The 26,508-nt window shown below is 41.3% G+C and overlaps 1 protein-coding gene and 1 pseudogene across 1 annotated transcript in view; one reads left to right on the plus strand and one right to left on the minus strand.

The window, feature by feature from the left end:
- Positions 1–26,508, minus strand: part of FARS2 (phenylalanyl-tRNA synthetase 2, mitochondrial) — a 517,904-nt gene that overhangs the window by 78,909 nt on the left and 412,487 nt on the right. The gene's annotated exons all lie outside the window — the stretch shown is intronic.
- LOC101359062 (eukaryotic translation initiation factor 3 subunit E pseudogene) lies at positions 2,372–4,357 on the plus strand (annotated as a pseudogene).

Consider the following 26,508-nt stretch of genomic DNA (forward strand, 5'->3'; position numbering starts at 1 on the left):
GGTTCTCATATGAAAAATAGGAATAATATGTATTTCAGAATTCTTGATAAGATGTAGAGTGATCAGTTAGTGGCGGCCAAGGTGGTGGTAAGGTGACAGCAGAGGTAGGGTGGGTGGTGGCAGATGTGGTGGTTGTAGGGTGACAGCAGAGGTAGGGTAGGTGGTGGCAGATGCGGTGGTTGTAGGGTGACAGCAGAGGTAGGGTAGGTGGTGGCAGATGCGGTGGTTGTAGGGTGACAGCAGAGGTAGCGTAGGTGGTGGCAGATGCGGTGGTTGTAGGGTGACAGCAGAGGTGGGCTGCGTGGTGGCAGCTGTGGTGGTAGTAGGGTGACGGCGGGGTGGGGTGGTGGCAGCATAGTACTAGTAGGGGTGACCTGAGGTGGTAGCACATGTGGCGGCAGTCGGGGTGCACAGGGGGTGGGTGGGGTGGTGGCAGCTGGTGTGGCCCACTTACTTGCTGATGATGCAGCAGCCATCTCCCCAGCTGTCACTCCCTCCTCATGGGCATGCTACCTCCAAGCTGTGCTCAGAAACCAGAAGTGTCCATGAGAGAGTTATTCTAGATCTCCAGGTATAGCTCAAGTTTAAAGCATTGGCTGACTTGATTTATTTTTGTAATTAAATAATTCAAGTGTTTGACCTAAATTTATTACAGTTTGAACTCTGTGGGGCCACCAACATCACCTGCAACGTGAGGGTGGCTGTCATAGGGAGGATGAGAAGGAGAAAAAGGAAGGTGGGGAGGAGGGAAGAGACAGCAGCCCCTGGGCCGGTCGTTTATTCAAGCGCCTTGTCAACATTCAAACAACCTGCTGAAGTGGATTTTTTTTTTTGGTTGTTGTTGTTTAAATTCTGAGTGTTTGTTATCTTTGTTTTTAATATGTTTTTTAATCATAATTTTATATAATTAATTTTTAATAAACTTCCTATATTAAAACAGTTTTAGACTTACAGAAAAATTGCAAAGGGAGTCCCTATATACCATGCAGTTTCCCCTATTAGTACCATCTTACATTATCCTAGGCTGGTACATTTGTCCCAGTTAATGAAACAATATTGGTACATTACTATTAACTAAAGTCAATACTTTATTCAGATGTCTTTGGTTGTTACCTGATGTCCCTTTTCTGTTCCAGCATTCATCCAGGACACATTTCATTTAGTCATCATGTCTCCTCAGGCTCCTCCTGGCTGTGGCAGTTCCTCAGTCTGCCCTTGGTTTTGATGACCTTGACGATTGTGAGGAGTACTGCTCAGGTGTATTGTAGGATATCCCTCAGCTGGGATTTGTCTCATGTTTTTCCCATGATTACACTGGGATTATGGGTTTTGGGAGGAAGATCCCAGAGGTAAAGTGCCATTTTCACCCTATCATATTGAGGGTGCATGACCTTGACGATTGTGACTTAATCTCTGTTGGTGTTGACCTTGATCACCTGGCTGAGGTATGTCTGTCAGGTTTCTCCACTGCAGGGTTATCTTTTTCCACCTTTCCATACTGTGCTTTTTGAAGGACGTCACCATGGCAGTCCACAATTAGGAGTAGGGAGTTATGCTTCCCTTCCTTGAGGGCAGAGTATTTACATAAATTACTTGGGATTCTTCTGTAGGGAGATTTGTCCCTTCTCATCTATTTATTTATTTATTTAATCATTTGTTTCTATCAGTATGTATTCATAGATATTTGCTTTATACCTTGGGTTATAATCCAATACTATTTCATTTATTTTGTTGCTCGAACTCTTCCAGCTCTAGCCATTGGAAGCTCTTTCAGTTGGCCCTGGGCCTCTCTGGCATACCCCCATCAATATGGGTTTTGTTTGTTTCTTTGTTTTTTGAGCACTTCCTTCCTTTCTGGTGCTATAAGATGCTCCTGGCTCATCTTGTATCTTCTCTGTCCCAGCACTGGAGTCAGCCATTTCTCCAAAGAGCCCTGCTTTTCAAGCTTTTTAAGCAGGATGAGAGCAGCCCTTAGTCTAGGGCTATTTTTCCCTTCACTGAGACAACACCCTTCTGAGAACTGTACCCAAGGTTTTCTTACTTTGCCTAGTGGGAACAGGAAATACTTACCAGCCCAAATGGGCTCAGAGATTGTTCTGTCTGTTCCTTTCTGGTGGTTCTCCCCTCGGCCTCTGGTAGTTACCTTGCATGCATCTGCTAACAGTGGAAGACAGGAGGGGGCCCTCTGCAGGTCTCCAGAGGGTTTCACTGGGCAGTTGTCACCTCTATGGGACTCTGCCCCACGGATTCTAGCTGCCTGGGCCTTTGTTTCCTTCACCTGGAGACTCCTGTTCCAGTGGGGCTGGCCCACCCTGTGCTGAGACCGGGAGCCCTCTTCAGGCAGGGGCTGGTGACTGTAGGGCCTGTCTCGTGTGTTCCCCTTCTCTCAGGGATCACTGTCCTGTGCTACCTTATGTCCAATGTCTCACAACCATTGTTTCATATATTTTGCCTAGTTTTTTGGTTGTTTCAAGTGGGAAGGTTAATCCAGTCCCTGTTACTTCATCTTGGCCTGAAGCAGAAGATCTAGTTTACTTTGGAGTTCACCATATAAAGGGCCACACTTAGAAATGTTATTGACTTTGCCTGGGATCTTCAATAGTCTCATCCCATCAGTGATCTGCAGAGGATCATCTTCTAAGCAAGGGAGGGAACAGGGCTTTGACCACACGGCATCTTCGAGCTAAAATAATGAAGCAGAGTCCATCTGCATATATCACATATGAGGTTGCTGATGGTGTAAAACATAAATATAATTAAACTGGGACACTCTGAAAGCCACAATGCCTTTCTATGTGCTCTACAGATTGGAAAAGATTGGATATCTAAGATTGGAAAACTGCTAGGAGGAGGGCTGCCTCATCAGGGACAACTACTCTTCTAAGGAGTAAAGGCTGACCAGTAGTGACCAAGGATTTTAAATGAAAACAGACCACATGAGTGATCTATGCATGTCTGCACAAGTAGCCTTAAAAGCCCATGCAACCTCTTCCTTGGCAAGATGGCAGAGTATGACTTGACTACTCGAATCACGCACTTTTTGGATGGGCATCTAGTCTTTCCGCTGCTTCAGTTTCTCTCCATAAAGGAGATATATAATGTAAAAGAATTACTACAAGGGAAATTGGATCTTCTTAGTGATACCAGCGTGGTAGACTTTGCTATGGATGTATACAAAAACCTTTATTCTGATGATATTCCTCATGCTTTAAGAGAAAAAAGAACCACAGTTGTTGCACAACTGAAACAACTTCAGCAGAAACAGAACCAATGATGAAGATGTTTGAAGATCCAGAAACTACAAGGCAAATGCGGTCAACCAGGGATGGTTGGATGTTATTTGACTACCTGACAGACAAGCATGGTTTTAGGCAGGAATATTTAGATACTCTCTACAGGTATGCAAAATTCCAATATGAATGCGGGAATTACTCAGGAGCAGCAGAATATCTTTACTTTTTTAGAGTGCTGGTTCCAGCAACGGACAGAAATGCTTTGAGTTCACTTTGGGGAAAACTGGTGTCTGAAATCTTAATGCAGAATTGGGATGCAGCCATGGAAGACCTTACACACTTAAAAGAGACTGTAGATAATAAATAATTCTGTGAGTTCTCCACTCCAGTCTCTTCAGCAGCGAACATGGTTGTTTCACTGGTCTCTGTTTTCTTCAACCACGCCAAAGGCTGCGATAACATTATTGATCTCTTCCTTTACCAGCCACAGTATCTTAATGCAATTCAGACTATGTGTCCACATATTCTCCGCTATCTGACTACAGCAGTCATAACAAAGATGTTAGAAAACGCTGGCAGGTGCTGAAAGACCTAGTCAAGGTTATTCAACAGGAATCTTATACATATAAAGACCCAACTACAGAGTTTGTTGAATGCTTATATGTTAACTTTGACTTTGATGAGGCTCAAAAAAAGCTGAGGGAATGTGAATCAGTGCTTGCGAATGACTTCTTCTTGGTGGCTTGTCTTGAGGATCTCATTGAAAATGCCCGTCTCTTCATATTTGAGACTTTTTGTCGCATCCATCAGTGTATCAGCCTTAACATGTTGGCTGATAAACTGAACACGACCACGCTGAAAGGTGGATTGTGAATTTGATTAGAAATGCAAGACTGGATGCCAAGACTGATTCTAAATTAGGTTATGTGGTTATGGGTAACGATGCACTCTCACCCTATCAGCAAGTGATTGAAATGACCAAAAGCCTTTCATTTAGAAGCCAGATGTTGGCCATGAATATTAAGAAGAAACTTAACCAGAATAGTAGGTAACAGGCTCCTAACTGGGCAACTCAGAACTCTGGCTTCTACTGATGAACTGTTTTAAAAAAAGATGAAAAAGTAAAAGAAAGATGCAACAATAAAACCATTATGTAAAGTGTGACATACACTTTAGAAACAACTAATTGAGTATAAATTTTTGAAGAATTTGAATAAAACTGGCCATGCTTCATTTAAAAAAAAAAAAAAAAGCCCATGCAAGAATGACTGATTTCACAGGACTGTTCCCTCATCCCGGGCAAGCTGAGAAGTGCTGGTTAATATGAGTACTCACCAACTGCTTGAAAACCCACTCAGCTAACAAGGGCAGAAAGAGGAAAATCATGGCTGAAAACGCCCCTCTCCCACCCTGGTTCTACTCAGAGTCTTCCCTTGACCTCGAATATATCAGAACGAGTGAGACGCACACATGCGCACACACAGGAGCACAGACACGCACGTGCACATACATGCACATAAGCACACACATGCACCCTTCCAGAATATACACTGGGACTACAATTTTCTTCTAGGTCTCTCAATGTCATTGTCTTCAGGTCTTAGAAACCTTTCTCCCAAAACAATGATGCAAGCTTTTAAGACTTGCAAACAAATGTTTTTTTCTTAAATCAGGGAACCTTCTATAAAAGGAAAGAATACTTCTCAAATGTAAGTGTCTTAATCACCAGGTTTGTAAGTCAGAAGTATTGCAAAGGAAGTGTTCTTCAGCAGCTCACCAGGTACATCAGAGTTCTCCCAAATGGTAGATCTACTGGTAGTTCGCAACCCAGAACCTTGAAGACATTTCCAAGCCAGTACATGCTCCCATAATACCTTTCCTCCTTCAACCAGATGTGGAGCAATTGCAGATGGGGTCGTTAAGGCTGCCAAAACACAGCCTCCTTCCCCACTCTGCTTGGGAACTACCTGCTGGGACTCCCACGTGCTGAGCTTGGAGTCCACAATCCACACCTCTAGCCTCACCCTGTCTTCCAACCTATTCCACACATCCCACCACCCCACTCACTCTGGCCCACCCAAAGTAAACAAGCACTTAGAGAACTAAACATGTTTCTCTTTATCAAAGAGTAGGAGACTCCTAATTAATGGACTCACTATAAATGGCTATGGAAATCCTTAGTTCAAATGTAGAATTTCTTCAAGACTTGTTTAATGCCACATATGGCAAATTAGGAAGTGTTCCCACTAAGGTAGGTGGGACTAGTACCCTGTTTTTAGAGTTAATTGCTATGCTGGTCTTAGGGGTAGGGTGTATAGGTGGAGGAGTGAGGAGGGATGTAGGGGGCAGGTAGGGGGTTGTCACAAGCCTGCTTTGAGTTGTTTGTATAGAAGTTTTCATTGAGTTGGCACTCAACAGATCTCTGTTGAACCAAACTGAAGTACTTCCAATGACTGACGCCTGCTTCACCCCATTCTCTTCAGGCTAACGGCCTGGGTTCATAGATGTGAATGCTCACACCTAAGGAGACCACAAGATAAGCTGAAGTTAATTGACCCAGTAGGGCCCCCTGAGAAATACTCTAACAACAAGGAGCCAGTGACAGGTTCCCTTTGCCCTCACATCTTGAGAAAGAGTAAAATTAGGCAAAAACAAAAAACAAAACAAAACAAAAAAACAATCAATCCAAATGCAAATATAGATTTAGATTCAAACTATAAACAAATCCCATATGCTGGACAAATTTAGAAGATGAAAGTTTCTAACAAGAATATGACGCTTCAATTGCAATAGGAGGAAAAAACCTCCCACTATTACTGGGTCGCTATGAGTCGGAGTTGACTCGACGGCAACGGGTTTGGGTTTTTTGGTTTTTTTATTACCACTTCCTAGCCCCAGCTAAATCACTCATAACTTCCTATGCTAGACCAGTATTTCTTTGGCATTCAAGGACCATTTAAAGAGTATCTGTCTCACACATGGACTGATATTACTTGGTGTTTTTTAAAAAGTTGAAGAAACATTGAATAACAAAATAAAACCATTTTTAAAGTTGATATTACTTTTGGCTGCAATCACCAAGAAATCTTTCAGCAAGTTATCTGCATGGTTCTGGACAGAGATGGTTCTGGTTTCTGCATTTACATATGGGGTCAAGAGCACGCACAGTCACAGTCCCGGAGTCACTGGCATATTTCACTTCATGGCTCTGCCACCCCGGACAAGTCCCTTCAGGTCTCCATGTTTCCATTTCCTCAAGCGTAAAATGGGGATAACAACCAAACCCACCTCGCAGGTTTCCCAAGGGGCTTACAGGAGATGGCAGATGTAAAGTGAAGCTCTGAAAAGAGTATCAGGTGGAGAGTAAGCCTCGCAATGTTAACTACCACCACCACCACTACTGCCATTGCCAGTACTACTCTCCACTTCTACTAGAATAAAATATCCTAAATCACAGTTATGATTGTTTTGCACAAGGATAAATGCTCAGGGGCTTAGTTAGATATTGTAGGTTTGGGGATCAAGCACGGTCCAGGGATCACAGAGATTTCTCACTGGATACTACCTACAGAATCAGCCAGATGTTATGCCTATGAGCAGAAAACACTCAACAGCTAGAAGGTTAAACATTCTGGCTTGGGGTAGAGCAGTGGGCCGATTGCTAATCTGGTCTGGTCTTTGATTGTCTTTGGTTGTATAAAGCATTTGTTTATGTACTGTTATAGGGTTGCTATGAGTTGGAAGTAGTTAGCAAGTCTGACCTTTAATGCTTCCTGATTTCTTTCTCTTGTGGGTGAAGAGAAACATACGGAAATATGCAAACTTTCAGAAATCAAGCCATTTGCCCTGTAGTTCAGGGTTTTTTTTTTAGATAACATTCTGTTATCCCACCCACAAGGTTAAAAAGTGGGATATTTCTGTGATAGATTAAGGCTGGTCAAACTATGATGTGCTGCTTAAGTAAGTTCTTGAAATAATGGAGAGGCTCTCTACTGGTATTGCCACTGTCATAAGGAAACACTTCTACCTTGTCCCTCATTTCAAAACACATGCGAGCAAATAAATATAATTCCATTTATAATTCTTGCCATTGAAGAACAGGCAAAACTAAGCAGCCATCCAAGGTACAATAACTGGTCTCTCAACGCCTGGAGTAGCAGAGGAAGGAGAGTCAGGAATAGGAGGAGGATACCGAATGTGTGGCTAATTGCCTCCATGAACAATTGCCTCCGTTGCCATGAGACCAGAAGAACTGTATTGTGCCAGGATACCGTTACTGAACATTTTGATTGAAGAGTCTATAGAAGAATACCGATCAAAAGGGGAAAAATGCAGAATAGAATTTCAAATTCTCATAGAATCCAGACCTTCTCGAGCCATGAAGTTTGGATGAACCCCCAAAACTATTGCCCTGAGATACTCGTTAAACCTTAACCCAAAAATATCCCCTCAAGTCTTCTTAAAACCAAACTATAAAACCTGTAACCTGTTACTGTTGAGTTGATTTCGACTCATAGCGACCCTATAGGACAGAGTAGAACTGCCCCATAGTTTCCAAGGAGCAGCTGGTGGATTCGAACTGCTGAATGGTTAGCTGCTTAACTGCTGCACCACTAGGGCTCCAAAACCAAACAATAGTTTAACTTAACCAGTAAAAAAAAAAAGAGAACAATGCTCAAGGCAGACATTTTTTACTAGTTAAACCAAACAATAGTTTAGCTTTACTAGTAAAAAACGTTTGCCTTGAGCATTGTGCTCTTTTAAGAACTATCTATATGAGATCAAAGTGACAACAGCAACTCGAAAGATTAGATAGGAAACTTAGGGGACAGTGAGTTTATGTTAGCAACTCAGAGAAGGAGTGTGAGAATGGCTGCACAGCTTGAAGAATGTAATCAGTTACTGAACTGTACATGTAGAAATTGTTGAACTGCTGTACGTTCTGCTGTGCATATTCTGAGCAACAACAAAAAAAGAACAGGCAAAACTAATCTGTGGAGCTAGAAGTCAGAGTGGTTGCCTAGGGGGTGAAGTGGGAGTGGAATTGACTGGAAAAGGGTAGGAGGGAACTTTCTGGGATGATGGAAATGTTCTATATCTTTCATTTTTTTAAGGGATATACGCAACATAAAATTTGCCATTTTAACCTTTTTAAGTGTACAATTCAGTATCATTAATTACATTCACCATTGTACAACCATTACCACTATTTATTTCTAAAACGTTTTTATCACTTCAAAAAGAAACTCAGTACCCCTAAGCAATAACTCCCATAAAAGATCTTGGCTGCTCAATTGGAAGAGCGTAGTCAATGTCACTGAACTGTGCATGTAGAAATTTTTGAAATGGTGTATCTTTGGCTATGTGTATTTTCACCAAAAAAAAAAGGTTGAGAAGTTAGAGGGTTGACATGTTGTGGGGTTGTTAACCAATGTCATAAAACAATATGTGTACTACTGTTTCATGAGAAACTACTTGTTCTGTAAGCCTTCACCTGAAGTACAATTAAAAAAAAATAAAAAAAAAAAAGATCTTCGCTGCTAACTTTTGGTCAGCAGTTCGAATCCACCAGCTACTCCTTGGAAACCCTAGGGGGCAGTTCTACTCTGTCCTACAGGGTCACTAAGGGTCAGAATAGACTCAATGGCAAAGGGTTTGGTTTTTCCTTTCCCCCACCCCCGCCTCTGATAACCACTAATAAATAAACTTTGGTCTCTATGCATTTGTCTATTCTAGATATTTTATGTAATTGGGATCATACAATATTTGTCCTTTTGTGTCTGATTTATTTCACTCAGTATAATGTTTTCAAGGTTCATCCACGTCATAGCATGTATCAGAGCTTCATTTCTTTTTGTGGCTGAACCTATATCTTGTTTTGGATGGTAGTTATATGAGTGTATACAACTGTCCAAACTCATCAATTAAGACTGGTGGTGCATTTTATAGCATGTAAATTATATCTCAATAAAAAATTAACCTAAGGAAAAGAAATCGAGGTAAGCAGCTTTCCCTTCAACAGGCAAAAGCCAGAGTGTGCAACAGGCAAGTGTGGTGCCGACTGTCTTCCTCTGCACAGGACACTGGACAGTCATGTCCTCAGAGAGCCCTGCTCCCAATGATAGCTCCTTCCTTCAGCACTGGTTTGGGGGGCAGGAGGCATCTGGCTAGCACTGCCCTGTGGACTGGCATTTGGGTGCAGTCTCTTTCTTTTCACAGAAACACCTTCCTTGCTTCCTTCCTTGCTGGTCACCTAGTGGTGCTGTTAATATCGATCCCAATGTGCTCTCTCCAATCTGCAGCACCCTCAGGGACAGTCATTACCTAAACAAGGAAATCACTTCATAGCTTGGGCTTGGGGGGATGATACATCTTTGTCCACCCACCCCACTTGTGTGAAGAGCTGCCCCCTGTGGCTTCAGTGGGCTTTGAGGGGGACTGTCTGCTCACACACTCGCTGAGCGGAATTGCTCCTCTCCCAGTGTGCAACCGACATCAGGAGACCACCCGCGCTGCCATTTAGCAGAGGAATTTTGCCAATAGTTCACTTGCCTTTTTTCTGAGTATAATGTTAAGTTGAAACATAAGAATTCCTTATTTAACTATTTTGGATTTACAAAAATGGCAATTTCATGTTTGGAAATATATTTGCTATTTACTTCATGCTTTACTTGGCCATACCGTAACGTGCACCAAATTTTGCAACCACAAATGATACCAGTACAATTCTGGTCACTTACCCACCTTTAAGGGCAGAATTTGTCACTTCTGTACAAAGTACTATTTTTTCCCACATTCATTCTAGAGAGAATAGGCTTATGGAGAGATTACTGTACTTTATGTTAATAAGAATAGTAATAGTAATAATAATGATGAGATCACACAGACAGCACTATGGGCTACTCCAAGCATTTGATATATAATGATTCATTTATTTTTCACAACAACTCTGAGGTGAGTTCTATTATTAGCTCCATTTGTAGATGAAGAAACTAATAGAATTTGATAACAATTACCAGTGGATAGAGTTGAATGGATTCCCGGTGCAGAAAAGTTCAAATTTTCATATGCTCATTATCATATTTCCCATTTGTTTTTTTTTTCTTTTACGGCTTTTGAAAAATCATCATGCTTACAGATTTGCAATTCCCAGTCACACTAGTAGCCTGTTAACTATTACCATTTGCAATGTTGATTTGGGTTATAAAATCTACACACTATTTTCACTCTCTTTAGACGTCAATGAACCATTTTGAACCACTGATGCAACCATTGATGAAAGATGGAAATTTAGCATATGTAAACACTAACATGTAAATGAGATAAAATGCATTTGCAGAGAATCACATATGCCTTTTTAACTGAATGCTGGCTGAGAACTGACAAGACTGCCCTCGGAGCAGATGTGCAGTATTTCATACTCTATCACCATGACTTTAAGGAAAAAACCTGACCATCCCTATGCCACAGAAGGAGAATCCAGCACTGAGTTTCTAAAGCCCTCCCAAGGGTGGTGATAAGGGAGGGTTCCCCAGAACGAGGGGATGGAGGAAAGGGTTTGGAGCTGAAGGAGAAGCTCCTGGATTGGAGGCAGATTAGGAGCCAGGAAGGTAACAGGGGTTTGGAGGATCCTGGGAGAAGGGAAAATCACCAGCCCTTGCCTGCACTGCATCTCCTAGGGATAGCAGGACCTCTATGGGGGAGCTCAGGGATACTGGCTGAACTAAACATTAAGAATTGAAGCTTCTGGAGCCCTGGCCAAAGACCTGTGCCCATCTCTGCCCAGAAGCAGAGGGCTGTCTGCCTGTAAGAGACGCTGGGGCTTGGACACGGAGCCCACCAGCAGCTATGACCAGTATGGTCTGAGGTTGAGCATGCCCCTTCACAAACGTTCTCAAGACCTCACCCAACCTGGTGTGTGTGTGTGTATGGGGGAGGGGTCGAGGTGGGAGAGTGGAGAGGGGGTGTGAAATAGATTAAATAAATTTAGACAAAAAAAGGAATGTGACATTTCTCATACCCAGAGTTGTGGTATAAAATGTATACCTGGATAAACTCAACTATTATTAAGAGCATAATGGGATATCTGCAAAAATCATAACTAGCCTTATATTTTACACTCTCTAAAACAGACCCAAAAGAACCCTGGTGGCACAGTGGTTAAATGCTCAGCTGCTAACCGGAAGGTCAGCAGTTTGAACTCACCAGCTGCTCCACGGGAGAATGATGTGGCAGTTGGCTTCCCTAAAGATTTACAGCCTTGGAAACCCTATCAGATGGAGCCTGGCTGAAAGCAGAAAATACCAGAAAGACGTTTACCTGTGTTTTATGGACTATGCAAAGGTATTCGACGGCGTGGATCAGTACAAATTATAGATAACGTGCTCATGAGGAACCTGTACATAGAAAAAGAGGCAGTCATTCCAATACAACAAAGGATGCTGCGTGGTTTATAATCAGGAAAGGTGTGTATCAGGGTTGTAACCTTTCACCATACTTACTCAATTTGTATGCTGAGCAAATAATCTGAGAAGCTGGACTACATGAAGAAGAACGTAGTATCAGGATTGGAGGAAGACTCATTAACAACCTGTGATATGCAGACAACACAACCTTGCTTGCTGAAAGCAAAGAGGACTTGAAGCACTTAATGATGAAGATCAAAGACTACAGCCTTGAGTATGGATTGCACCTCAACATAAAGAAAACAAAAAATCTTCACAACTAGATCAATAAGCAACATCATGATAAACTGAGAAAAGATTGAAGTTGTCAAGGATTTCATTTTACTTGGATCCACAATCAGTGCCCGTGGAAGCAGCAGTCAAGAAATTAAATGACGTATTGCATTAGGCAAATCTGCTGCAAAAGACCTCTTTAAAGTGTTAAAAAGCAAAGACGAAACTTTGAGGACTAAGGTACACTTGACTCAAGCCATGGTATTTTCAATGGTTTCATATGAACAATGGACAATAGACAATGAATAAGGGAGATTAAAGAAGAATTGATGCATCTGAATTATGGTGTTGGTGAAGAATGTTGAATATACCATGGACTGCCAGAAGAACAAACAAATCTGTCTTATAAGAAGTACAGCCAGAATGCTCCTTAGAAGCAAGGATGACAAGACTTCGTCTTACACACTTTGGACATGTTATCAGGAGGGACCAATCCCTGGAAAAGGTCATTACACTTGGTAAAGTAGAGGGTCAGCGAAAAAGAGAAGTCCCTCAATGAGATATAGTGACACAGTGGCTCCAACAATGGGCTCAAACATAGCAACGATTGTGAGGATGGCGCAGGACCAGGCAGTGTTTCATTCTGTTGTTCGTGGGGTCGCTATGAGTAGAAACTGATTCAATAGCACCTAACAACAACAAAAACAGACCCACTAATTAGCCCACCAGAGACCTCCGGTGGGCTGTGAACCTTATTGTGCAAAGCAATGTACTAGATTTTAAGCAACAGGAGGGCAGGGGTCTTTGGCACCTATCTGATAATAAGCATACCACAAAATGTATTGAACTGAACTGATGATGCTTGACAACAGCTAAGTTTTAGTACTTCAGAATCATAAAATAGTATGAAAATCTCCCATCCCAGGAGATGGCAGAGGTTTATCATTCTTTGGATTCATACCATGTCATCTATAAGACCTGACAGTTATATTTGCTTCTGACAACTCTGGATTTTATTAAATGAGAATTTAAAGGAAAACAATTTGTTTCTGGACAGATTTATTTATTTATTTATTTTACTAGTTTGATTGTGGAAGTTTCTGAGTTTGAGAAGACCTTGTTTAATGTTGAAGGGGAAGGACCTCCTCGACAGTGCAAAAGCTGGTATGTGTGGCAACCGGTCTGCCTGGAGTTCGCCCAAAGGACCTCCATCTGAAATTTTCTGGTGTTCTGAGTGGTGACTGTGAGGCAGAGGAGAGACAAACCCAGCTGGCTCTTCCTGAGCTGCCAGTCACCAGGACCCCTGCACAGGGCCCCAGTCTGGGCCTCCCACCCACCCCTCATCATCTTATCCCAAAATGCTTTGGGGCCTGGCAGTGCATTGAAGGGAAGTGAACACCAACATAAGTTCACTGAAAACCTTAAATAACTGAAACCCAAGTGTTGTGGATTGAATTGTGTGCCCCAGAAATATATGGTGAATTCCTGGCCCCTGTATCTGTGGATGTGATCCTGTTTGGAAGTAGTGTTTTTCTTTTGTTATGTTAATGAGGTCATAACAGAAAAGAGTGGATCCTATGGTCCTATCAGAATAGAGTGGTTTCTAATCACTAAAAAACCTACTCGAACCACCTGCTGACCCCTGGGTTAGCTACCAAGTGCTTAACCACTGTGCCAACTAATGAGTTATAAAAATACCAGAAAAGACAAACACACACAGGGGATGACAGATGCCACATGAGGATCATCTATAAGCCAAGGAACCAAGGAATGCCTGAGGCTACTGACAAGGAAGGAAGTCACACAGCTGAGACCCTGATTTGGACTTTTAGCCTCCAGACCTGTGAGAAAATTCTCTGCTCTTTAAAGTCATTCACTTGTGATAGTTGTCTTACAGCAACTGTAGGTAACTAAATACCAAGTAACCACAGCCCTCAAGCAAGCTTTATTTTGCTGCCCTGTTTCACTTTTATAAAATGTTAGATTGAGCATGTTTTTAAACATATAAAACAAAAACTTGTTAAATATGGATTAAGGATAGTCTAACTTTAGCTCAAAACTCCTATATCTTCTCAAGTTTTAAAATAAGAATTGACCTTCGCTAGTTCATTGAATATTTACTGCCTTTCCACCAAATCAGGGACCATTTGTGATCATAACCTATTAGAAAAAAATTTCAATTATCAAGGAAAGATATATACATATACCAAAAAAAAAAAAAAAAAAAAAAAACCAACCCCATTGGTGTCAAGTCGACTGTAACTCACAGTGACTGAGTAGAACTGCCCCACAGGGTTTCCAAGGCTGCAATCTTTACAGAAGCAAACTGCCACATCTTTCTCCTATGGAGCCACTGGTGGGTTCAAACTGTCAACCTTTCAGTTAGCAGCCAACCACTTAACCACTGTGCCATCAGGGCATATACATATACATTATAGAAAAATAAGCAATAGGAATGGAAACTAAAACGGTTTTCTGTATTAATAAAAAATATTGAACTAATCAGAATATACTCTTCATGGAAGACTTCAATTAATTAAGGCTGGTCAAAACATAGGTTACTGTCTCTGTATTGACAAATAATAAAAAGTTTACTTCATTTTTTCAACATTGAAGAATGCTATTATAAATCTGGTTGAGTATCTACTTTGCTAAAGGAACTCTTTCAAACTCTTTCACTTTCTGGTATCCCAGTTAAAAAGCATAAAATACAATTTCTAACAGGGAAAAAACGTTAAAGTGGTTTATTTGGTGGTCATTGTTCATTTGCTTACTTTTAATGGAACATTTAAAAATAATAGATACCACTGGGTTTCAAAGCCCCAGGTTTCTGTAGACATTTTAGAAGTTACGCCAAAAATCCAAGGGGGTGTCAAGAACCATAGACTAGAAGTCAGAGAGGCTAAAAACCAAAAACCAAATCTGTTGTGTCGAGTTGATTCCGACAGATAGCGACCTTATAGGACAGAGTAGAACTGCCCCATAGGGTTTCCAAGGAGTGGCTGGTGGGTTAGAACTGCCAACCTTTTGGTTAGCAGCCAATGCTTAACCACTGTGCCACCAGGGCTCCAGAGAAAGGCAGATGAGGTTAAAAAACAGCCAGTATAAATTTGAAAATAGGGTGAGAACACAACATACATGCGTACACTGCTGTATTTTGTATCTGACAAGTCACCCAACTATTTGCTACCTACTTACTGCCCTACAAAAATCTTTTTTAAAATATTTATTGTACATATTAATAAAAATGAGTAATGAACAGAACCACAACTCAGCCACATGCCGTGAATAACCCATCAAAGCACAAAATAATTTACTAAGAAAACGTTGTGATCAGAAGACACTGAGAACTTCAATTAGCTTTTTTGTTTACTAACGTTATCTTAAAGTTTGCATAAAGTTAGCCACTCCCTGCATTTAATTTCTTTTCTTTTAATAACTATTTATACCTCTTGGTTTCTATTGTTCTTTTTGGGACAAAGCCAGAGATAATGAAAAACAAAAGTATTGCCAGCACTAAAATTGTCAGCTCTGGTATCACCACTGTGTTTGTGATACAGAATCTGTTATTTTGGTTTCTGGAATTTCTTTAGCATTCTCTATCCTGCACCTGTTAAAGTTGATGCCGTGTATTAAGTTCCTGGTCTCAGGAAGGGCCCAGCAAGAAGGCCCTGAAGCATTCTCTCATATTCACATTCATATAGAGATAATAAGAATCCTGATCTGCAAGCTTTCCAAAATGACACATGCCCGGCACCTCCAGACATGCAACGAGCATGATCCCTAGGCCAAACACAGCCAGCTCTGTGGGAGGGGAGGCTTACAGGCAGCTCAGGCGGATGGATGTCACTAATCCCAGGTCTGACCAACGGCTTTCCAGAGAGATGCAATGCAGGAGGCTCCAGCTCTCTAGGGGCTGCAAGGGATGCAGCGCAGGTAATCCCGATGAGTCAGAATATCCTGTGCCTCCCAGTCAGGCCCACAGCACCTGTCAGCAACAGGCCATAAATTTGCCGGCCACCAGCCACCAAATCCCACAGATCCTTCTGAGCCCTTCGCAGCAGGCTTGTCATACGCTGAATCTTATTTAATTTTTACGTGAAAAAGGAACCGCTGCTGCTTTACCTCTTAACAGCCTCATTGAAAATTAAAACCTTGCTCAAACAAAAACATAAAGAAAAGTATTTATCCTACGTAGGGGATCTGGTGTGTGTCAGCATAGAACTGTGCTCCATAGGGTTTTTAATGGCTGACTCTTCAGAATTAGATTGCCAGGCCTTTCTTCTGTGGAGCCTCTGGGTAGACTCAAACCTCCAGCCTTTGGATTAGCAGCTGAGTGCATTAATCATTTGTACCACTCAGGGGCTTCAGAAGAGGTATTTCATATGTAATACCTGCTGGCTTCTGGGAACAGGCTGAAACTGCATTTTCTATAAAAGCACAGAGCATGTTTGAGGACCAGTGGTCAGTACAATAAAGTTAAAGTGAAAAATAATGCCGGGAAGGTTTGGGGGACACAGTAAAGGTGGTCTTGAATGCCACTTGGGTTCCTGCACGGCAGGGTTCTCAGACTCTGTTGTCCGTTAGAGTCCCTGGAAGCTGTTACACATCTTGGTTCTAGGCCACACTCCAGACCTGGGAACCTAGTAGAGCAATTTTTTAAAAGCTCTCCAGATAATTCAAATATGCTGCCAGATTTGAGAAACACTGCTATGGCTAAGTGCTTTTCAGACTTGATTGCACAATGAGTCACCTGGGGATCGTGCTAAAATGCAGATTCTGATTCGGCAGGTCTAGGATGGGGCCTGGGATTCTGCATTTCAAACCAGCTCCTGCGTGATGCTGATGCTGCTGGTGCATGGGGAACTTTGAGCAGAAAAACTATAGATAATGAGAAATCACCAAAAATTTCTGTGTGAGGGAGTGATGTGATCAAAGCTGAGTTTTCTAAAGATGAATCAAGCAGCCCTTGGCATAGTTAGACTTAAAGCAGAGAGAATGGAGGCAGGGAGACCAGTAAGGAAGCTACGGAAAGAGAGCAAGAACTAGGGCTAAAGGGGTCTGAGTGATTCCTGGTAGCAGGCTTACTGAAGAGGAAAAAAAACAAACTCGTTGCCGACAAGTTGATTCCGACACATAGTGACCCTAGAGGACAGAGCAGAACTGCTCCATTAGGTTTCCAAGGAGTGGCTGGTGGATTTGAACTACCAACCTTTTGGTTAGCAGCCATATCACTTAACCACTGCACATATTCAATACTGCCTCACAAGAGTCTGTTGCTATGGGATGGGCTTGCAAATGGCCCCACTAGGATCTAAAAGACCCTATAAAATTATGCCTACTCTGGCACATGGTCCTTCCCCCCAGTGTGACATACTAAACAGCACAGTGTGGGTGGGAATGCCAGTGCCTTTGATTTCTACTCCTTTCTTCCCCACCCCTCCACTTCTGTGGGAAACAGTTTGGTGCTCCCCTGTATCATGGCTCCAGGTACATGGAAGGATTTCACTTCCCTGCCCCTTTGCAGTTGGGAGGGCCACAGAGCTGGCTCTGACCACGTTGTTGTGGGCAGAGGTATGTGTGCCACTTCTGGGCCAGCGCACGGACTCACCAGTGCCAGGCCCTTCCTTCCCTTCAACTGCCACCACACCCATAGCAGCTAAGAGAGTACAGCCTACACAGCATGACTTTGACAATCTTCCGTTTGAGAGACGGGGTCTATGTCCTCCTCCCTTGAAAATGGGTGAGTTGTGTAGAACGTGTTATGGTTTGAATGGTGTCCCCTAAAAAGATATTTTGAAGTCCTACCTCTGGTACCTGTGAACATAACCTTGTTTGGAAATAAAGTCTTTGAAGATGTTATCAATTAACATGATGTCATACTGGAGTAGGCTGGGTCCTAATCTAATGAGCTCTTATAATAGAGGAGAAGACACAGAGGGAAGATGGCCATGTGAGCACAGAGACAGACACTAGAGTGATGCATCTACAAGCCAAGGAATGCCAAGGATTGCCAGGAACCACCACAAGCTGGAAGAGACAAGGAAGGATCTTTGCCTAGAGCCTTCAGAGAGCATGGCCCTGCTGACACCTTGAATTCAGACATTCAGCCTCTGGAACTGTGAGACAAGAAATTCTTGTTGCTTTAAGCCACCCAGTTTACAGTACTTTGTTATGGCGGCCGAGGAAACTAATACTGAATGATATGGAGAGGGCCCCACAACAGGTAAACTCAATGAAAACTACACTTTTGTTGAGTTAAGCCACGGTTCTGTTATTTATTACTGCAACAAAAGGCTGGCCAATCCTGACTGATACCCTTATCAAGTGGTTCCACAACCCGTGGGCCCAGTCCTAGGAACCTGGTAGATGGGATCTGAGGCTCCTAATGGCCTGGGAGCCCTGCTTAAGAACAGTCCAAATTCCATTTAGTATGGAGGTCCATTGATTGAGGATCCTGATCCTAACAATTCACTGTACAGGGAGTCCCCGAATTACAATGTATTTGAGTTACAATGAACCGCAGATATGACCGTCTGGTTTTTTTTTTTTTTCTTTTTAATATATCTTATCATTAGTACTACGTACTATATAAACTGTGCAGTGCATAATTTGCTGATGTTATCACTCTCAGATGTAATGTTTCCAACCGTCAAAGATAAATAAAGATCAGATTTATAAAGATACGAATAATTAAAAGCAATAATAATGAAAACTTAAAAAAAAAAATAAGGTATTCGATTTACATCAGAACCGACTTAGGACAGTGTCAGAATCAAGGACCACCTGTATTAGTTTCTTACGGCTGCCTTAACAAATTACCAAAACCTCTGTGGCTCAAAACAACAGAAATTTGTTGTCTCACAGTTCTGGGGGCCAGAAGTCCAGAATCAGGGTGTCAGCAGGGCTGTGCTCCCTCCAGAGGCTCCAGGGAAGAATCTTTCCTTGCCTCTTCCAACTTCTTGTGGCTCCAGACATTCCTTGGCTTATGGCTACATCTTTCTCTGCTCCTCCTTCACACGGCCTCCTCTGTATGGGTCTGACTCCAAACTCCCTTTGCTTCTCTCTTATAAAGATATACAGGCAGTCCCTGGATTACGAACGGCTGATTTACGTACAACCTGCAGTTATGAACTAACCTCCGTACAGCTTATTATATTAAAAATTTGAGGTGCATACAATGGTTCGTGGTAACAAACGGTTACTACTTTGCAACTCGCATTAAAACATTATTATAATTATTACTGTATTATTATGTTAAAGATGTTTTAATGTATCTTTAGTGTTTTTTATGCACAGGAAGGTATACTATACACTATGTACTAAGACAAACACTTGGCTAATTGACTGTGGATATGAACCGTACCTTCTGACTTATGCACAAATTCGACTTAAAGACAGATTTAGGAATGGAACTTGTTGGTAATCCGGGGACTGCCTGTATGTGACTGCATGTAGGGCCCACACAGATAATCCAGGATAAATGCCTCCTCTCAAAATCCTTAGCTTAATCACACCTTTGCTTATACAGTAAAACCTGCGAAAGCTGGACACTGTAAGGCAGAAACCTGTCAGAGAAGGAAAATTCAAATATTTTCCACTAATAGAGAGTGAAGGAAAAGGGTAAGATTGCACTCTGTCAAAGGCAGAAAACTTGCAAGACCCTGAAAAACAAGGCAGTCCCAGCCAGTCTGGACTCTCACAGGTTTCACTCTATAAGGTAATATTCATTATTTTGCCATATAAGGTAATATTCACAGAATCCCAGGATTAGAACATGGACATATCTTTTCGGGGACATCATTTAGCCCACTACAATCACTTCACCCACAGGACCGCTGAGGAAACCTTTGCAAGGCCCCTCGTTTCTGAAGGATTTCCTAAGCTCCTGAAACTTCTTTGTAAATAAGGTATTTCCAAAATAAGTACTCTCAGCTATGGTGTTCTATCCTTTCTTCATGAGCTGAGCACTTGTCCCCAGACATCATGGCTAGAGTGAATCAGGCATTATTATCTAGCTTTAAATTCTGCTTTCAACTTTAATCCAGATTCCCTCAAAGCCAGTTTTCTACATCCAGAGCTCTAACTAAAGAACATGATACAAATCTGTTGTTAAGATTCAAATTATATTGAATGCTTTTTTAATTAAAAAAAAAAAAAAGCGTTGTTTTTAAGTTGAGAATTTAGCTTAATATTACTATTTTCAGACCTTTCACTTCACACCAAAACAGAGACAGTTCAGAGGGCGCGAATGTCACTCAGCTAAACTTCACCCTGAAATTAGATATCTGAAGTCTGCAAATGAATGTAAAATAGGTTCTGTGTGAACACAGTATTAAAATAATGACCTGGAGTCACTTCAAAGGGGAGTCATCAATCCTCGTTTTACTGCATGATTTTGTTTATTGAAAGCTGTACCTATTTCTCAAATGAATAATGAGCAATGCCCTAGGAAGATGTTCTTACATTGTCGGCATTAGAAGTGGCAAGAGTATTTACTGTATTGGGTGCTTGGTAAATATTTTTAAACGAAGTTAATGAATAAAACTGGGCCCCAATTTCTCTTTTGTAAAATAAAGGAGGTAGAAGTCTTTTCACCTCTAAACTTTTCACGCAATGATGGTTTAGGATTCTTGTCTTGTCGGTGAGTGCTGTAAACCTATCTGGGCTGGAGACTTGAGTACTTTTCAAAGGATTGTTTTACTTCTTTTCTCAGACTCTCTCATACTCCCTCCAACTTTCCATCTAGCAGTAGGTTTCCTTTCACATAACTCAATTCAAAAAAAGCTTTTTAATGTTTATTCCAATCTATCATCAATCCAGTCATCAATTTACTCTCTTTGCTTAGACATGCTCTTATAATTGTTATCTGTGTATAAATTTACTGTCCATTAAAAATAAAGGCTGTATGAGATTTTAATTTTGTTCTTTGAGCTGATTGGTATTTTCTAAATTTCAATTTGTAAAGTACATAGAATTGGATAACGTTTTTATAAGTATCCTCCAAAAAATATGTTTTTCCTATTTCTGCTATGCTGAAAAATTCATCTAGTCAGAGAGTCTCATTCCCCAAAGATTCTAGTTGGTTTTGCTGACATTTTTATTACTGTTATTGCTTATTAAAGTCTCGATATGTTTTCCATGGTTGGGTAAACTCTGTCAACTCAAGATGATCCATTTACAAACAGGCCACTTCCTGCAAAAGGGCCCCTAATAAATGAATGTCCTCCACATTTTTCAAAAGTAAGTGTTTTATTGTAAAAATAATATATGCTCCCAGTAAAAACCTTAAATTGTACAGAAGGGAATGTGAACTTAACAGTAGAAGATACTCCCCAAATTCCAGTCCCCTGTAGCAGAGATCTTAACTGTTAACCATTTCCTTTGTATCTTTTTAGATATTTTCTACGTGCAAAAAAATTTATATGTTTACACAAACAGAAAATGAAGTTTTAATCTATACAATGTTATTTATACAACTTGGTTCTTTCAATATATCTTGGCCATCTTTTCTTATTGGTGGATGTAATTCTTTATAAAGGTTACTAATATTCCACCCTATGGACACTTCGTAAGTTATTTAATGAGTCTTCTATTGACAAACAGTTTTTGGCATTTTATGCAACACTGCAATGAACATATTGTTACACATGTTTGAATACTGTATTAAGATACCTGTGAAATAAATAAATTCTGAGTCAAAGAGTCATGTATTTTCAATTTTCATATTTATGGTGAAACTGCCTTCCAAAAGAGATATATCAATCTGCACTTCCACAAATAAGGTAGATGGATAGTACCACACATTGGATAGTGCTGAATATTCTCAACTTTTTACATCTTTGTCAATCTGACAGCTGAAAACCGGTAACTCATGGTTATCAGTTTGCTCACTCTACTCATGAGTGAGCCTGAGCACCTTCTCCTATGTCTGCAGCAGTCTGTATTTCTCATTCTCATGGACCAATAGAGCACTTTGTTAGATTAAGAAAATTAGTCTTGTATCACGGCATGACAATTATTTCTCCTTCACCTCACCTCCAGCTTGTTTTATGTTCTTGACTCATTTTGGAGATGTATTTTGTTGAGCAGAAGCTCCCAGTTTTTATGTGGCTAAATTCATCACTCTTTTCTTTTATAGCTTCTGAGTTTCCTATTAGGTTTATTTTTCCAAAAAAGTAAGAACTGCCTCCAATTTAATCTCTACAAACCATTGAAAGCAGTTGAAGTTCCTGGCTCCATTACCCGCATACAGTGTGACCTTCTACAGGTTGCTCATCCTCCCAGAATCTCAATTTCCTCATCTGTAAAACTGGGATAATAAAAGCTACATCAAAGGATTATTGTGAAGACCAAATAAAATCATGTAGTTACCACTCAGTACACAGCTCATAGGAAGTGTTCAATAATCGGTAGCTTTGCTTTTCCCTAGGTTTCAAATATTGTCATCACTTTATGGTCCCAGTGGGCATGTCACAGACCTGTGGAGAACAGATGTTCCCCTGGGAGGGAGAGGTAGGGCTGGGAGTCACAGTACAACTGTCCATGGGTCCCAGACTTGGTGCCTGTGGTACTACTCCAAGTGCTGTGTGATTTCCCACAAAACAAGACTGATTTCTAGCACAGTTCTAAGATCACTTTGGTATGGTATCTAGGAGATTTTTTTTTTTTTTTTTATTGTGCTTCAGGTGAAGGCTTACAGAACAAATAGTTTCTCATGAAACAGTAGTACACATATTGTTTTATGACATTGGTTAACAACCCCACAACATGTCAACCCTCTAACTTTGCAACGTTTTTTTTTTGGTGAAAATACACATAGCCAAAGATACACCATTTCAAAAATTTCTACATGCACAGTTCAGTGACACTGACTACGCTCTTTCAGTTGTGCTGCTATTCTCACTTAAGATGAAGGCTTACAGAACAAAATAGTTTCTCATTTAATAGTTACTACACATGTTGCCCTATGACAATGGTTAACAATCTCACAACACATCAACAATATCCTTACTCAACCTTGGGTTCCCTATCACCAGCTTCCTTGTCCCCTTCTGCCTTCCGGCCCTTGTCACTGGACTGCTGTACCTCATTAGTCCCATTTGGTTTTACGGGGCTGTCCACTCCCAAGCTGAACGGTGAACCGCGGAGATAACTTCACCACTGAGCCAAAAGGGTGTCTGGGGGCCATACTCTCAGGGTTTCTCCAGTCTCCTTTAGGCCAGTAAATCTGGTCTTTTTTTGTGAGTTAGAATTATGTTCTGGTATCTAGGAGATTTTAAGGTCATTCTGGGATCTGAGCAGCAAACAAAGCTCACAGGAAAGGCTCAGGGCAAACAAAGGTGATGTGGCCACCCAGCTTTTCGTTAAGCACAATGTCTTCACCTTAATTTTTATGAGAATAAAGCAAAGAAATAGCTTGAGAGGGAAAAAATACAATTGAAACAAGAAATTAAAAGCATAAACACTTACATGGCATTGCACATCGCACTCTTCTGTTAAATGAGAAATCATAAACACTACACAATGGCAGTCTCCTTGACAATATGAAGAGAAACACTCTCAGACATCTAAATTGAGATATATGCTGTCCGTGTGCACGCACACACACACACACACACACACACACAGCCTTTTATTTGATTTTCTTTTTCATGGCTAAATAGATCAGGAAAATGAAAAATTTATTCAAGGAACTGAATTATTTAAAAACTTCTTGTTTTATCAGAGTACTGAGTCAAATTTTAAGCAATTTTTATATGAAAGAATCTGTTTTTTTCCCATATGTTCTAATCATTGTAACATCACTGTTATTCAAGGAAAAACAGCTAGGCTAGCTCTAACGGGTAAAAACATAATTGATTCAGACTGACAGAGGTTTTTTGTTAAATTTTAATTTTCAAGTAGCTAGAAAAGGCTGATATTGGTTATCCATTGTTAACTTACCACTCAGGTCTACCAGGAGCCCTGGTGGTGTAGTGGCTAAGAGCTTGGCTGCTAACCAAAAGGTCAGCAGTTCAAATCCACCAGCTGCTCCTTGGAATCCCAATGGGGCAGTTCTACTGTGTCCTACAGGGTCGCTATGAGTTGGAACAGACTCGATGGCACTTAACAACGTAACAGGTTTACCATTCAGGCACCAGGCCTAGCATAAATGACCTTAGCAAGTGCAAGAAAAACTAAAGGGCAGTTACATTCCTATAAACATACCTTGCTTATTTCCTACAGAAATCTCCCCATGGAACATGGCACCATCCCAAAGGGCACGGCACCATTCCAAAGATGGCTGCCATGCTATCTTCCATCCTACATGCTCTTCTTACAATGACCTTGATGATCCTCCCATTTGACAGGCCGGGTCTATGCCCTTTCCCCTTGAAAGTGGGTGGGATTTTGTGACTGTTCTCACAAATAAGAGAGTAGCAGAAGTGATGCTGTGTGATTCCCAAGGATAGGTCATAAAAACGGTATGGCTTCCACTGTGTGCTCACTGTTACACTTGCTATTGAAGCCATTAGCCACCATATAAGGGGTCTAACAATAGATCAAAGGCATGGGTGGTTCAGTGGTAGAATTCTCGCCTTCCACGTGGGAGACCTCAGTTTGATTCTTGGACAGTGTACCTCACGTGCAGCCACTACCCATCTGGCAGTGGAGGCTTGCCTATTGCTGATGCTGAACAAGTTTCAGCATGGCTTCCAGACTAAGACTAGGAAATAAGGCCTGGTGATTTACTTCTGAAAATCAGCCAATGAAAACCCTATGGATCACAATGGAACATTGTCTGATTCACAATAGATCACGGGGATGGTGCAGGACCAGGAAGCGTTTCATTCCATCGTGCTTGGAGTCGCCATGAGACGGGGTCACCTGACGGCAGCGAACAACAACAATAACTATAGGCCACTGTAGTGAGGACGACCAGGCCCCAAGGAGAGACTATGTGTTGGTATTTCAGTCAAAACCCCAGGTGATGTCCCAGCTGACAGCCAGTATCAACGGCCAGACGTAAGAGCAAAGGTACCTCACTGCAGCTCAAGCCCTGGAGTCTCCTTATTTTGAGTCTTCCTGGATAAGACCCCAGACATAGTGGAACAGAGGGCAGGCATCTCTGCTGCTCTGCCTGGATTTCCAACACCCAGGATGCATGAGCATAATAAAATCATTGTTTTATGTCTCAGAGTTTGGGGGTAGTTTGTTACACAGAAATAGCTACATTGTTACTCTAGGTTTCTTTGAAAATAGGCTACCTTACAACTGCTAAGGATAAATGATTCCGCAAAGCACTGCAAAGCTTCTGCAGGAAAAATGTGAAAAGGTTAGCCACCATGCCCATTAATATCTTGCTAAACAGTCACACTTTGGAAGCAATCATTCATCTCTTACTCCCTATATAAAAGCCAAATAAGATTCCCTGTAAATCATCAGGCTGCTCAAAGATTAGTGGTGAAGGGGCAGATCTGGTGAGCGTTCTCCAAAAAGCAAATAAAATATTTAGATCATCTTGCAAGTTGCTTTTCAGATGCCATATTTTTCTCTTTCATTGGTTCCGGCTGACAACGTTTGACAGTTGTCTCTGTGGCTGTTTAAGCTTATAACCATTTATCCTGAGACCATTAAGGGTGAATGTCAGGCTGGATTTGCTGTATGGAAAAGTAAGCTAATAGGATGTTACCATGTCAAAAAAGTATAATAATAACATTATTATAATATTTATTTTGCAAAACAGATGTGATATGGATTTCCTGATAAAGGGCCTAACACAAAATACTGGGATGGGGAAGGGGAAACACAGTATTGATTAAATTAAATCTGTGAGGATCCCCATTTCTGGTGGCAAAAAGGGGAAGAGGGTGGAATAAAGAATTAAGAGATGATCCCACAAAGCTTTAGCTGACAGCAATCTGGTGGGGTGGCTGGTGACAGCACAACTGAGTTGGCCTCGGTGACATGTTCTAAACATCTAGACTGGCATACAAGGATATGAATGCAAAATAGCTACACACAGCATAGCCTGCATGCTCACACGGCACATAGTCAATATGTTAATACACATACATTTTCATGTCAGCATCTCACATGAAATGCCTAATGTTGGGTTAGCAGAAAATTTTCTAATCATTAAGCATTAGTTTTTTTTTTTTTTTAAAGACCATTAGCTACTGTACATATATTTTACTTCAATAAAGTACTTATCAAAGTAAATTCTAACCATGACTTTGCAGTGCTTAGCCCGATATCTGGGCAGAGTGAGTGCTTGGCCAATATTTAATTGACAGAGAAGGAAACCTAAGGTCAAAGGATAAAATCTGGGTTGCCAAAGGACACCAAGCTGAGGCTGAGGTCAGTTTTACACAGCATAAACAATTCATGGAAACAAAGACTATTATTATCAACAATATCATACCTGCATTAATTCTACAGACATCTACTGAGCACCCACTATGGACCATGCACTTTGGAAGGCATCACAAAAGAAACAGAGAGCTTATCCACCATCCACCACAAGCACCTTCAGAGTGCTACAACCTAAGGCCAGGGGTCATCCTCACCATTTTACACAGAATACCGAAGCAGCAGAAAGTTATCTGAATATC

Source organism: Trichechus manatus, unplaced genomic scaffold, assembly GCF_000243295.1.
Source record: "Trichechus manatus latirostris isolate Lorelei unplaced genomic scaffold, TriManLat1.0 scaffold00188, whole genome shotgun sequence".
Classification (NCBI taxonomy): domain Eukaryota; kingdom Metazoa; phylum Chordata; class Mammalia; order Sirenia; family Trichechidae; genus Trichechus; species Trichechus manatus.